General features: G+C 45.4%; 1 protein-coding gene and 1 pseudogene across 2 annotated transcripts in view; one reads left to right on the top strand and one right to left on the bottom strand.

Moving 5' to 3' along the window:
• The window catches only part of LOC126365909 (protein disabled), a 467,529-nt gene that overhangs the window by 314,855 nt on the left and 139,894 nt on the right, over nt 1-12,780 (top strand). The window lies entirely within an intron of this gene.
• On the bottom strand, nt 8,351-8,468 carry LOC126268439 (5S ribosomal RNA; annotated as a pseudogene).

Below are 12,780 nucleotides of genomic sequence, written 5' to 3' on the forward strand. Positions count from 1 at the left end.
GATGGATTTGTTTTTTATGCCAGATGAAGCCTGGTTTTATCTTAGTTGTTACGTCAACTCACAGAATCACAGGTTCTGGGCAGCGGAGAATCCTCATAACTTCCACGAAATACCAGAGCATGAACAGAGGATTGGGGTCCGGTGCGTAGTGTCTGCTCTCCGCATTGTTGGTGCTATCTTCTTCCATCAGACACTGACTTCGGCACGTTACGTCGCCAGAATTTTGAAACCGTTTGTGTGCAGCATTAACCCAGGAGGGAAAGACATACAGTTACTTCCAACAGGATGGAGCAATTGCCCATACAGCCGGCCGAACCTTTGAGCACGTACACACAATCTTCAAGCCTGACAGAGTTGTTAGCTGAGGTCACTCTGATCGCTGCCCTAGCTGGCTACCCAGATCACCTGATCTGACAGTATGCGATTACTTTGTGTGGGCATTCTTCATGCCTAAGGTGTATTGCAGTAACCCTTATAGTCTTCAAGAACTGCAGCAGAACATTTCAGATCGCAGCAATTCAAGCGGTCCAGCGTCGCAACTTGCAGACTAGGGCCCAAAAGTGCGAAGAGATAAATGGTAGTAACTTCCAACATGTACTGTACTCAAATTAGTACTGTTTTTCCTTTCCTCTGGTGTGGTTCTTTGTACCCTTAAACTCTGTTCTCCGGGACAATTTTATGTGCCCCATCCTGTATATGTGTCAGCAATGCTCTCTTCGCTTGTTGTGGAGATAACAGATGAGGAAAAGCCTGCCTGTGGAGATTTTCAGCCTGACAATGCCACAACTCGTGCTGCCGTAAATTCCTTGAATGCTGTAAATAATTTTTGTTCAGTTATTTGCTAACCTGCCAACGTTTTGTGTCCCCTAAGGCCCTCTGACTCCACTTATTGTGACTTTTTACCTTTGAAGACACTTAAAGGGCTTAAGTTTATCGAAATAATGCTCATTCCAGAGAAGTACTGCTTGGTAAATAAGATTCGAAATTTGTTTCATACACGATTCGTAGAAAGCTTCAGAAACGGTATGAGATGTATTTAGAGCAGCAGGAGGAGGACATTTTCAGTAGAGCTTTGATGTGATGACTAGAACGATCATGTTGTGGTTTTCAGAGAGCACTAACGTCATCCCGAAAGGAAAGGGAACTTGTAATCCTTGTGAAATCAATACAGATGGCTATGTTCCCAACGGAGTGTGGGTCTACTAAGGAAATAATGTTTCAGCTCTCACAATTGTGCACTGTCAAAACTGGTTTTGGCGAGCATCAGGGTGAAACTATAGGTCTACCCTCAAGGCCACAGCTGCTGCTTTATAAGTAGAAGGACGGTATCAGAAAATAGGTATCTGAAATTTAGCAGCATCAACAAAGTGCGTTTCAGGGCGCTGACTCTGTGTTGTGCCGCGCAGCGCGTTTGCCTTGCTCCACACGCCTCAGGCCTTTAGGAAGAGCCAGCACAGGCCGATAAAGTTTACGGTCGGCACTCGCAGCTGCCAGTTTCCTCGTAAAATATACACTCATTCCGTTGGTGCGTGGAAAAGTAATGAGTATTATCCCTGCAGATGGGCTCACACGTTTTGTAGAATCCCGTATAAATGTTTGCAACTGCCTATGAAATATTCGCTGTTCCTTTGTTAAGTGGTATTCCGTGTACAGACATGCAGTGACCGCTGTGGGTAGTTATCTGAGTGTGCAAATGCATAGGAAATTGCCCAAACGTGTAAAGTAGCGATTCTGCGAGCTATCCTCATCGTAAATCACGGGAAAAGTGGGGACACTCTCTGCCAAGCTTCGTCCAAAGCTTGTAAGCAGCATCACATCTTCCGGAGGAAAGGTCACTTTGCTTGTTTGTGATCTTCCTCCAGTATGTTAAGCATTACGCTTCTCTTCTAGTTCCATTAACTGCTGTAAGAGTATCGTAAAATAATCCACTACTCTCTCTCTCTCTCTCTCTCTCTCTCTCTCTCTCTCTCTCTCTCTCTCTCTCACTCACTCACCCCCCCCTTTCTCTTTCTCTCTCTCTCTCTCTCTCTCTCTCTCTCTCTCTCTCACACACACACACAGGTAGATTGATGAGAGAGAGAGAGAGAGAGGAAGAAGGAAGATATTAGCGAAGACACGCCAACTGGTTGGGGTGCGCCACCACCTTTGCAGAGATATCAAAAAAATTTGTTCAACAAATATTTAAATTAATAAGCATCACTTATAAGCCTAAATTCAACACCATGTCGTCTTGACTTTGTGCTCTTCTGTGCATCTATCACAAGAAATTTTCGCCTGTTACCATACTCATTTCGCTTTAGAACGCAAAAACCACCATTGTTTGAACTTTACTGCTCATTATATGAGTTGCGAGTCCTGTTTGTTCTTCTTTCTCCTGAATTCAGAGGAGGCTTTGGAGTATTTCCGACGTCCTCTCTGTTCCCATTCAAGTAATTCTCTTAATTAATCTTCTGTTGGCACGTTTTATCTTACTACAGAATTAATCAAAGTTCGTGTGATAAAATTCTTGTGACGCAGAAACAGTGAATACTTGATGAGCTCAGGAAATTTGGTCATATTTCATCTTAGTTTCCATGTTAGCGCGTAACTACTACAAGAGTAATAAGTTTGTTATTTTTTTTATGTACTATTACATGTTGTATCATCCTAGTCCTTTTTCTTGGCTGTGTTTTCCATATGTTCCTCTGCTCGTTGATTCTGCAAACAAATTTATGTTACACTATGAGTCACACAAATTGGAAGGGTTCGATTCCCGGCCGTGTTGGAGATTTTCTCCGCTCGGGGACTGGGTGTTGTGTTGTCCTTCTCATCACATCATCCTCATCACCGGCACGCAAGTCGCCCAGTGTGGCGTCGACTGAAACGAGACCTGCGGCCAAACGTCTCCGGATGGGGTCTCCCGGCCAACGATGCCATACGCTCATTTCACTTCATTTCATTTGTCAGGAATGGTATAACCATAACTGAACACCATCAAAATTTATGTCTGTAGACCACCAGGGGCTTTTGGACTGATTTTGATGCCGAAAATGTTTTTCAAATTCTGTAGAGCGCCCAATCGTGCCATCCAGAGCAATATTACAACCTAGACTGATTCTGTGACTAGATATCTTCGTGCCTAGTTAGTCATTAGTGATTTTTTGGTAGCTTTCAGATTCATTTGCTCAAATTCTTTCCTATTTGATGTAAGAACTGCACGTACTGTGAGCAAAAATACACTCCTGGAAATTGAAATAAGAACACCGTGAAGGGGAAACTTTATTGACACATTCCTGGAGTCAGATACATCACACGATCACACTGACAGAAGCACAGGCACATAGACACAGGCAACAGAGCATGCACAATGTCGGCACTAGTACAGTGTATATCCACCTTTCGCAGCAATGCAGGCTGCTATTCTCCCATGGAGACGATCGTAGAGATGCTGGATGTAGTCCTGTGGAACGGCTTGCCATGCCATTTCCACCTGGCGCCTCAGTTGGACCAGCGTTCGTGCTGGACGTGCAGACCGCGTGAGACGACGCTTCATCCAGTCCCAAACATGCTCAATAGGGGACAGATCCGGAGATCTTGCTGGCCAGGATAGTTCACTTACACCTTCTAGAGCACGTTGGGTAGCACGGGATACATGCGGACGTGCATTGTCCTGTTGGAACAGCAAGTTCCCTTGCCGGTCTAGGAATGGTAGAACGATGGGTTCGATGACGGTTTGGATGTACCGTGCACTGTTCAGTGTCCCCTCGACGATCACCAGAGGTGTACGGCCAGTGTAGGAGATCGCTCCCCCCTCCATGATGCCGGGTGTTGGCCCTGTGTGCCTCGGTCGTATGCAGTCCTGATTGTGGCGCTCACCTGCACGGCGCCAACCACGCATACGACCATCATTGGCACCAAAGCAGAAGCGACTCTCATCGCTGAAGACGACACGTCTCCATTCGTCCCTCCATTCACGCCTGTCGCGACGCCACTGGAGGCGGGCTGCACGATGTTGGGTCGTGAGCGGAAGACGACCTAACGGTGTGTGGGACCGTAGCCCAGCTTCATGGAGACGGTTGCGAATGGTCCTCGCCGATACCCCATGAGCAACAGTGTCCCTAATTTGCTGGGAAGTGGCGGTGCGGTCCCCTACGGCACTGCGTAGGTTCCTACGGTCTTGGCGTGCATCCGTGTGTCGCTGCGGTCCGGTCCCAGGTCGACGGGCACGTGCACCTTCCGCCGACCACTGGCGACAACATCGATGTACTGTGGAGACCTCACGGCCCACGTGTTGAGCAATTCGGCGGTACATCCACCCGGCCTCCCGCATGCCCACTATACGCCCTCGCTCTAAGTCCGTCAACTGCACATACGGTTCACGTCCACGCTATCGCGGCATGCTACCAGTGTTAAAGACTGCGATGGAGCTCCGTATGCCACGGCAAACTGGCTGACACTGACGGCGGCGGTGCACAAACGCTGCGTAGCTAGCGCCATTCGACGGCCAACACCGCGGTTCCTGGTGTGTCCGCTGTGCCTTGCGTGTGATCATTGCTTGTACAGTCCTCTCGCAGTGTCCGGAGCAAGTATGGTGGGTCTGACACACCGGTGTCAATGTGTTCTTTTTTCCATTTCCAGGAGTGTATATCTAAGTATGGTATAAAAATAACTTTACACTAAATATTTACTGGATGCACTTAACTGTTTTACTAAACTCACCACGGACAATGTTTAGACCTTCGGTTTATTTACATATTTATTTTTGTTGTGTGTTATGTTTCGCTGGATATGCATCGAATGCAAATCCGTGGGTGAAGGAAACTGTCCGTGAACTGCTTAACGACATGCATCTTTACCCGAAATTGTTTACGAAAGCAAAGAAAGTAAAAAAAAAAAAAATATGACACGTAGTAGCCTTACTCACTGGTAATAAGTCTTCGGTAATCCAGAGTCGCCGAAGAGGTATCCAATATAAAGACTTGCACCTGGGCATCAAGCCACACGAAGTTATTATTATTAGCTGTTGAATGTCAAATAATGAAAACCACGCGTCAGTAATTAATTTTCGATAGTTTCAGTGTTATTTACAATCGATGCTTCATGTCTGATCAGATTCATCACAATTAATAGTCTAAACCAAAACGGTTCAAATGGATTCTAAGCACTATGGAACTTAGCACTTGAGGTCATCATTCCCCCCCCCTCCCCCTTTCTTATCTCATTTTGTTCAGTAGAGTTCGCTGCATTTGGTCTGGGAGGGCGTGACATAGCATCGGTTCAAGTTGATCATTGATTCCTTCACTCAGTTATTTTTATCACAGAGGACAGTCGGCCCTCTGACCGAACACGCTGAGCTACCATGCCGGCTAACTTATGCTAAGAACAAAACACACACACACACACACACACACACACACACACACACACACACACACACACACACACACACACACATGCCCAAGGGAGGACTCGAAACTCCGGCGGCAGGTGCCGCGCAATCCGTGACATGGCGCCTCTAACTGCGCGGCTACTCGGCGGGCCTTGAAAATTTGTGCCGGACCGGGACTCGAACTCGGATTTCCTGCTTATCGAGAGGTTTTCATGTAAGACCACTAAAACTATTTGAGCACGAAATGTACATTTTGATAGCTAGTCCCAAACCGATTCACACAGTTCTCAAAAAGTAACTTTACAGTTTGAATGATCACTGCAAACTGAGTGAAAATTACATCATGTGACGTAGATTGTTTGCTAATTTAATGCTAGTCCCCGACTGATTGTCAATATACACTTTAACTAAGTGGTATTTAATTGTAATTCTCCTATTATTTGTGGCGCTGTGCACCTCTCGTATTTACTTGCGAGCGTAATAGCCAATAACCCATAATGTTGAAATACGAGAGAACTATACGTTTTGAATGTTAACTTAAAGCTCTGGAAAATCAAAAGAGACAAAGACGTAATAGACAATTACGTAAGTCTGTTTAACAAACGGTTGTACAGAGTGAGTCAAGAAGGACTTAACGACTTTGGAATTCTACAGAAGTTTGTTGATATAACCTACAGAATTGGTAGATGTGTCATTTTGGTTCGATGTGACTACCATTTGTGATGTGGCAAAATATAACCGGTAATCCATTCTTCCCACACTCGTTACAGCAAATGCGGCGTAACTTCTGCATTGAGAAGTCGGTCAAATTGTTTGGTAGGTGAGGAGCATAAACACGGTATTTAATGGAACCCTAGAGAAAGAAATCCAATGGTTTCAAGTCTGGTGAGTGAGGGGTGAGGGGTGGCCGTGCGGTCGACCTTTCAAGGCCAGTCTACCTGTCTGGGAAGCGATTATGGAGGAAACATCGAACTACATTGAGAAAATGAGATACTTCAGTGCTTTGCTGGTAGTAAACCATCCTATCTCGGCCATCTTCGTCGATCTGTGGAATTACAAAATTTTCAAGCATATCCAGAAATACGATCCAGTGAAAGTAGACATTTTAACAGTGCAATACGCTGGCGTCCCTGGTGGCGGAATCCGGCGCTGAAGCGCTACGTGAATCAAACTTGAGGTCGTCTGCCACATAATGACACATCTACAGATTCTGTGACTTATCTCAATTAATTTCTACATCATTCGAATTTTGTGAATTCCTTTTTGACTCACCCTGTATTACTAAAACGGGAAAAAAGTTACGTACTACTTCTTGCGCATGATTTGTATGTGTCCCGAGGATCCCCAAACTGCACCGAAAAGTTTTGAGAAAGGTAGATAGTCGAAACGGAATAACTCACAAACTAATAAGTAGTTCTGGATGCGGGCGTTTTGGGAATTAGAAAAATCCTGGCTACAAACTGTCTTACTGAAAGTTTAGAAATACAATTTAAGAATGGAATTTTCCAGAACACGACATTTGTGAATAACAAAAACTTTTGAGTATAACGCGTTTGGAAAAAGTATAACGTTTGTTGAACAGGTAAGTATGAGGCCTTTTAAGTGAGCTACTCTAATTTAGAAAAAAAAAAACTGCTTGCTGCCCGAAAATGTTTCTATAAGCATCGTATGTACTATTATCATCAGTAGTCTGAAAATTACCTAGAGAATAATAAATTTCAATGAAATATAGCGCAAATCGGTAGAAGCGGGCTTTTCTACGTAATGTAGGGTGGAGCCGAATTACTTCATTTAACAAGACTGCAACCAGATTCGTACTCTATCCTTGACCCAGTGAGAAAGATCGCCGTCGCTGTCGACGTCGACAAGACTTTATATCCTTCCTAGTCGTCCTCAGATTAACTGTCAGTGTGCGGTGTGAAAATATTTTTGCACTTGTTTTTTGAATCTTTGTATGTGTTTGTAGCTTATTTACCGGTATGTCTGAGGAACTATTCCGCTTTCGTAAGACGAATGCCGTAAAAAACCGCCCGACGCCAGTTTGTTTAGATTGTGCGTCAGCGTCCAGTAGCGTAGAGATACGAAGGTGTTTATTTCCGTCTGCTGCGCTAGTGGACAAGTTCAAGATCGGTGTCTCAGACTCGGAACTCTAGACTCTGTTCGATAAAATATTACGTATCTAAATGCGCAAGAAAACACTATCAACGTTTTCTGCAAACAGATACTGACGTCGCGCGATATCGAGCGATACACAGCTTAGTCAGAGCATATTACTCATCACGAAATTTTTCACTTTATTGTTATTTCCATGGCCAAAACTAAATATCGGCTTTTCTGTATCTAATTCCAGTTTATTAGTTTTACTGTTGTCATTTGGTAAAGCCTGTTACAGCCAGAACTACTATACTGGAAATTAATAGTAATTTACCTTTTAATCGTTGAAATGTTATCAAGTTAACTCACTTCAGTATTTGTTGACCGAGGGGCACAATGTTTTTTTCGTTGCTGAAATAGCTAAAAGTCCTGTACACCTCATTTCATGCCCTCTGCAGCAGTCGTAGAAATAAATTAAGTCGAAAAGGCTCCAATATCTCCTTCTATCAGCGGCAGCGTATCTTCTCTGTAATGTGGTTAGGGCAGAGGAAGGACTCGTTTGTCCATTGTGTCACATTTTACTGTTGGCGATATCGTACTTTGATACAAGTGTATCATTGACTCTCTTCCCGAAAGTACCCAGTCCGGAATCTCTATGAAAAAGCAAGACGTTTGGTCGTGAATCAAAGCACTCCGTCTTCAGGGCACAAGTGGCCAATCGGGCCATCCGACCGCCTTGTCATCCTCAGTGATGATGTAGATACGAGGGGCGTGTGGTCAGCACACCGCTCTCCCGGTCGTTATGATGGTTTTCTGTGACCGGATCCGCTACTATTCGGTCGAGTAGCTCCTCAATTGGCAGCACGAGACTGAGTGCACCCTGAAAAATGGCAACAGCACATGGCGCCCCGCATGGTCACCCATCCACGTGCCGGCCACGCCCGACAGCGCTTAACTTCGGTGATCTGACGGGAACCGGTGTATCCACTACGACAAGGCCATTGCGCGTCGTGAATAAGGCTAAGAAAAATTATCAAAATCATCTTCCGAGCGCGCCAAAAATATCCCTTGTACTTGTGGGAGAAAGCCAACCGACGTATAAAGGGCGACTAACGCGGTGGGCGGCTATTATTAATGCAGACAGGAAAATGGTCAAACATTTAATCAAATTTCATACCTAGAAGCCAGGTTGTAACGTCTGCAAGTGTCACAAGGGCTCCTGGGCTGATGGCATGGGTACACCATTAATGATGAGAGAACGTTTTGTACGGGTGTCCTCCAAAAATCTTATGGGACTTAACTGCTAAGGTCATCAGTCCCTAAGCTTACACACTACGTAACCTAAATTATCCTAAGGACAAACACACACACCCATGCTCTAGGGAGGACTCGAACCTCCACCGGGACCAGCCGCACAGTCCAGTTCTAGAGGAGCGAGGTATGTGTAAGCACTTCGACAGTAGCAAACCAAGCACTGCACTACACACTACGCGTACTAATGCGCCGTCTACATTGCAATGTTCAGTGCATACTCCGCGCCACCTTTGGCAAGGTCTTTGCTCTCTCTCTCTCCCTTTCCCTACAGTATTCCCTCACAGATATGAAGTCAGCTACATTAGTTACAGCGTTTTATCTTCCTTCGACAGTCTGTTCTGGGAACGTGAAATCTCATAGCACGATGTGACACTCGATTCCATAAAAATTCTAGAAGTTCTTAAACTAAGGGCTCCTCGAAGTACCCCCAGGATAAGAGTGGAGAGGAGGGAGGTCATATAATTCAGATTATCAATTCTTCTTCATGGATTCCCGAAATTTATTTATAAAATATTGTGATATTTAAAAACAGAGTCCATTTGATCTACACCCCTGGAAATGGAAAAAAGAACACATTGACACCGGTGTGTCAGACCCACCATACTTGCTCCGGACACTGCGAGAGGCCTGTACAAGCAATGATCACACGCAAGGCACAGCGGACACAGCAGGAACCGCGGTGTTGGCCGTCGAATGGCACTAGCTGCGCAGCATTTGTGCACCGCCGCCGTCAGTGTCAGCCAGTTTGCCGTGGCATACGGAGCTCCATCGCAGTCTTTAACACTGGTAGCATGCCGCGACAGCGTGGACGTGAGCCGTATGTGCAGTTGACGGAGTTTGAGCGAGGGCGTATAGTAGGCATGCGGGAGGCCGGGTGGACGTACCGCCGAATTGCTCAACACGTGGGGCGTGAGGTCTCCACAGTACATCGATGTTGTCGCCAGTGGTCGGCGGAAGGTGCACGTGCCCGTCGACCTGGGACCGGACCGCAGCGACGCACGGATGCACGCCAAGACCGTAGGATCCTACGCAGTGCCGTAGGGGACCGCACCGCCACTTCCCAGCAAATTAGGGACACTGTTGCTCCTGGGGTATCGGCGAGGACCATTCGCAACCGTCTCCATGAAGCTGGGCTACGGTCCCGCACACCGTTAGGCCGTCTTCCGCTCACGCCCCAACATGGTGCAGCCCGCCTCCAGTGGTGTCGCGACAGGCGTGAATGGAGGGACGAATGGAGACGTGTCGTCTTCAGCGATGAGAGTCGCTTCTGCCTTGGTGCCAATGATGGTCGTATGCGTGTTTGGCGCCGTGCAGGTGAACGCCACAATCAGGACTGCATACGACCGAGGCACACAGGGCCAACACCTGGCATCATGGTGTGGGGAGCGATATCTTACACTGGCCGTACACCTCTGGTGATCGTCGAGGGGACACTGAATAGTGCACGGTACATCCAAACCGTCATCGGACCCATCGTTCTACCATTCCTAGACCGGCAAGGGAACTTGCTGTTCCAACAGGAGAATGCACGTCCGCATGTATCCCGTGCCACCCAACGTGCTCTAGAAGGTGTAAGTCAACTACCCTGGCCAGCAAGATCTCCGGATCTGTCCCCCACTGAGCATGTTTGGGACTGGATGAAGCGTCGTCTCACGCGGTCTGCACGTCCAACACGAACGCTGGTCCAACTGAGGCGCCAGGTGGAAATGGCATGGCAAGCCGTTCCACAGGACTACATCCAGCATCTCTACAATCGTCTCCATGGGAGAATAGCAGCCTGCATTGCTGCGAAAGGTGGATATACACTGTACTAGTGCCGACATTGTGCATGCTCTGTTGCCTGTGTCTATGTGCCTGTGGTTCTGTCAGTGTGATCATGTGATGTATCTGACCCCAGGAATGTGTGAATAAAGTTTCCCCTTCCTGGGACAATGAATTCACGGTGTTCTTATTTCAATTTCCAGGAGTGTATTTACTCGTTTCTTTCATGATACAACACATGATTACTGTGAATCCTTTTGGTACGTTATATTGTAAATATAAAGAATGCATAGAACCATTTACTTGCTGAGCGTAGTCCGCAGACAATGAGTAAATTGGTGTCAGTATTCAACGGATTATCTTTCCACCGAGTAGCCCGAGGAGCGCAGCTGCCTTCACTATCATCATCGAATAGAAAACCATTCTATAGCTACATCCATACTCTGTAAACCACTGGGAAGGGCTTGGCAGAGGTTACTTAACATTGTATCACGTTGTAAGGTTTCTGCCCGAAACACTTACGTACCGAGAGACTGGGTGTTACGTAGGGGACTGTAGTACATTGCTGGATTCAACACTTAATACTGTCTTTTGGAACTGTGTAAGAAGGCTTTCACGGTCAAGTTGGCTTAAATCTTCACGCAACTGCCGATCAGATTTCTCACCATTTCCAAGACGCTCTCCCATGAGCCAAGCAAATCTGTTCCATTCGTGTTGCCCTTTTTTCACATAGCTGTATGTTACCTGTTCATCATATTTGGTATGGGTCCCCACATACCGAGCAATAGTGTAGGACGGGTCGCATAAGCGTTTTTTAAGCAGTTTCCTTTGTAGACTAAATGCATTTTCCCTGTATCCTAGCAATGAACCTTCTTTATTTACGACTTGCCCTACATGATCGTTCCATTTCAAATGCTCACAAACTGTTGCCTTCAGTTATTTGTATGAGCTGACTGATTCCGAGGCCACTACCAATACTGTCCGCCAGATCGCCAATATACAACGCGAACAGCGAGAATCCTAACACACTTCGCAGCGGCACTGCTCAAGCTACCTCTCTAGATTTCAAGAATAATAATCGCGGCAGTTCATCACCGAAGTAAAAACGAAGTATCAGCTTTATAAATCTGTTGGTATAAGATTCCAATTACAAGAAAAATAATGAAACCGTAAGATGATTTTTAATGTCATCGCAATTATGTTTAGAATTCCGTGTTTCAGTATGTGAAAACGGAAGTCTTGTAGGATCGCATTGTTGTCCGTTTTTCTGTCTGTCTGTCCAACTGTTAAGAACATTTTTTTTCTCAGGATCGATTAGACGTATCAAGTTCAAATGTACGTCACATATTAAGGGCTACGCCCCCTTCGCAGTGAAAAAGTTTGAAGCTTCTAAGTCACTTCAGTCAAATGATGCGGCCATTGATGCCACATATTTTGATACTCGAAAACTCACTCATCAAAACCTATAGAGTCGTCCTGTTGACCTAGAATGATAAAATTTAGCAAGACGCAGGGTTTCATAGGTCAAGTAAAGGGAAAAGTTTTAATTTCTAACTGTAACACAAGAAAAAAAATATTTCTTTTGTCATTATTATCCAATTTCAAACTTGAAATTAAAACATATTCCATGTCTTGGAAACCCTTGGACCGAAATCTAGCCAGTATCAATGTCAACAACAGGCAAAAATCGTCACTATCCTGGATTCCCAGAACGGATAAACAGTCTATATGCATAATTAAATTTCTACGGTAACCGCAGTGTGCGCGTCCTACTAGTATCTGGCCAACTTCCTCTTCTTCGTCTTCATTTCTGAAGAAAGGAAAGAAGTTCTCCTTTTGAAGTACACTCGTATTCGAAACATTCACATCAGAATACATTCATCTATTCATTTTAAATAAAATTATATCCTCCTGCTCCTCCTCCTCCCCTCCCCCCCCCCCCCCAATTATGAGCCCGCCGCCTTAAATTTATATCCTATGACAATGTAATGTTCCACAGCTATTAATTTCGTGATATTTGACAGAGAAGTAAAATAGTGATTAAAAGTATTAATCAAAAAAAAAATGCGGGTGCATAATCGAGAATTTGAAAAGAAAATTTGGAAGGGGAAGGCAAGGGCCGAAAGTTTCAGAACCTCGCACGTACGTAGTATCAGCAGCGGCAGCTGCTCTTGTGTTTATCTCGCATTGTACCCTGAAATAGATATACTGCGGATACTAGTTTCAGAAGGAATGAATACGTG

This window comes from Schistocerca gregaria, chromosome 4, assembly GCF_023897955.1.
Source record: "Schistocerca gregaria isolate iqSchGreg1 chromosome 4, iqSchGreg1.2, whole genome shotgun sequence".
Classification (NCBI taxonomy): domain Eukaryota; kingdom Metazoa; phylum Arthropoda; class Insecta; order Orthoptera; family Acrididae; genus Schistocerca; species Schistocerca gregaria.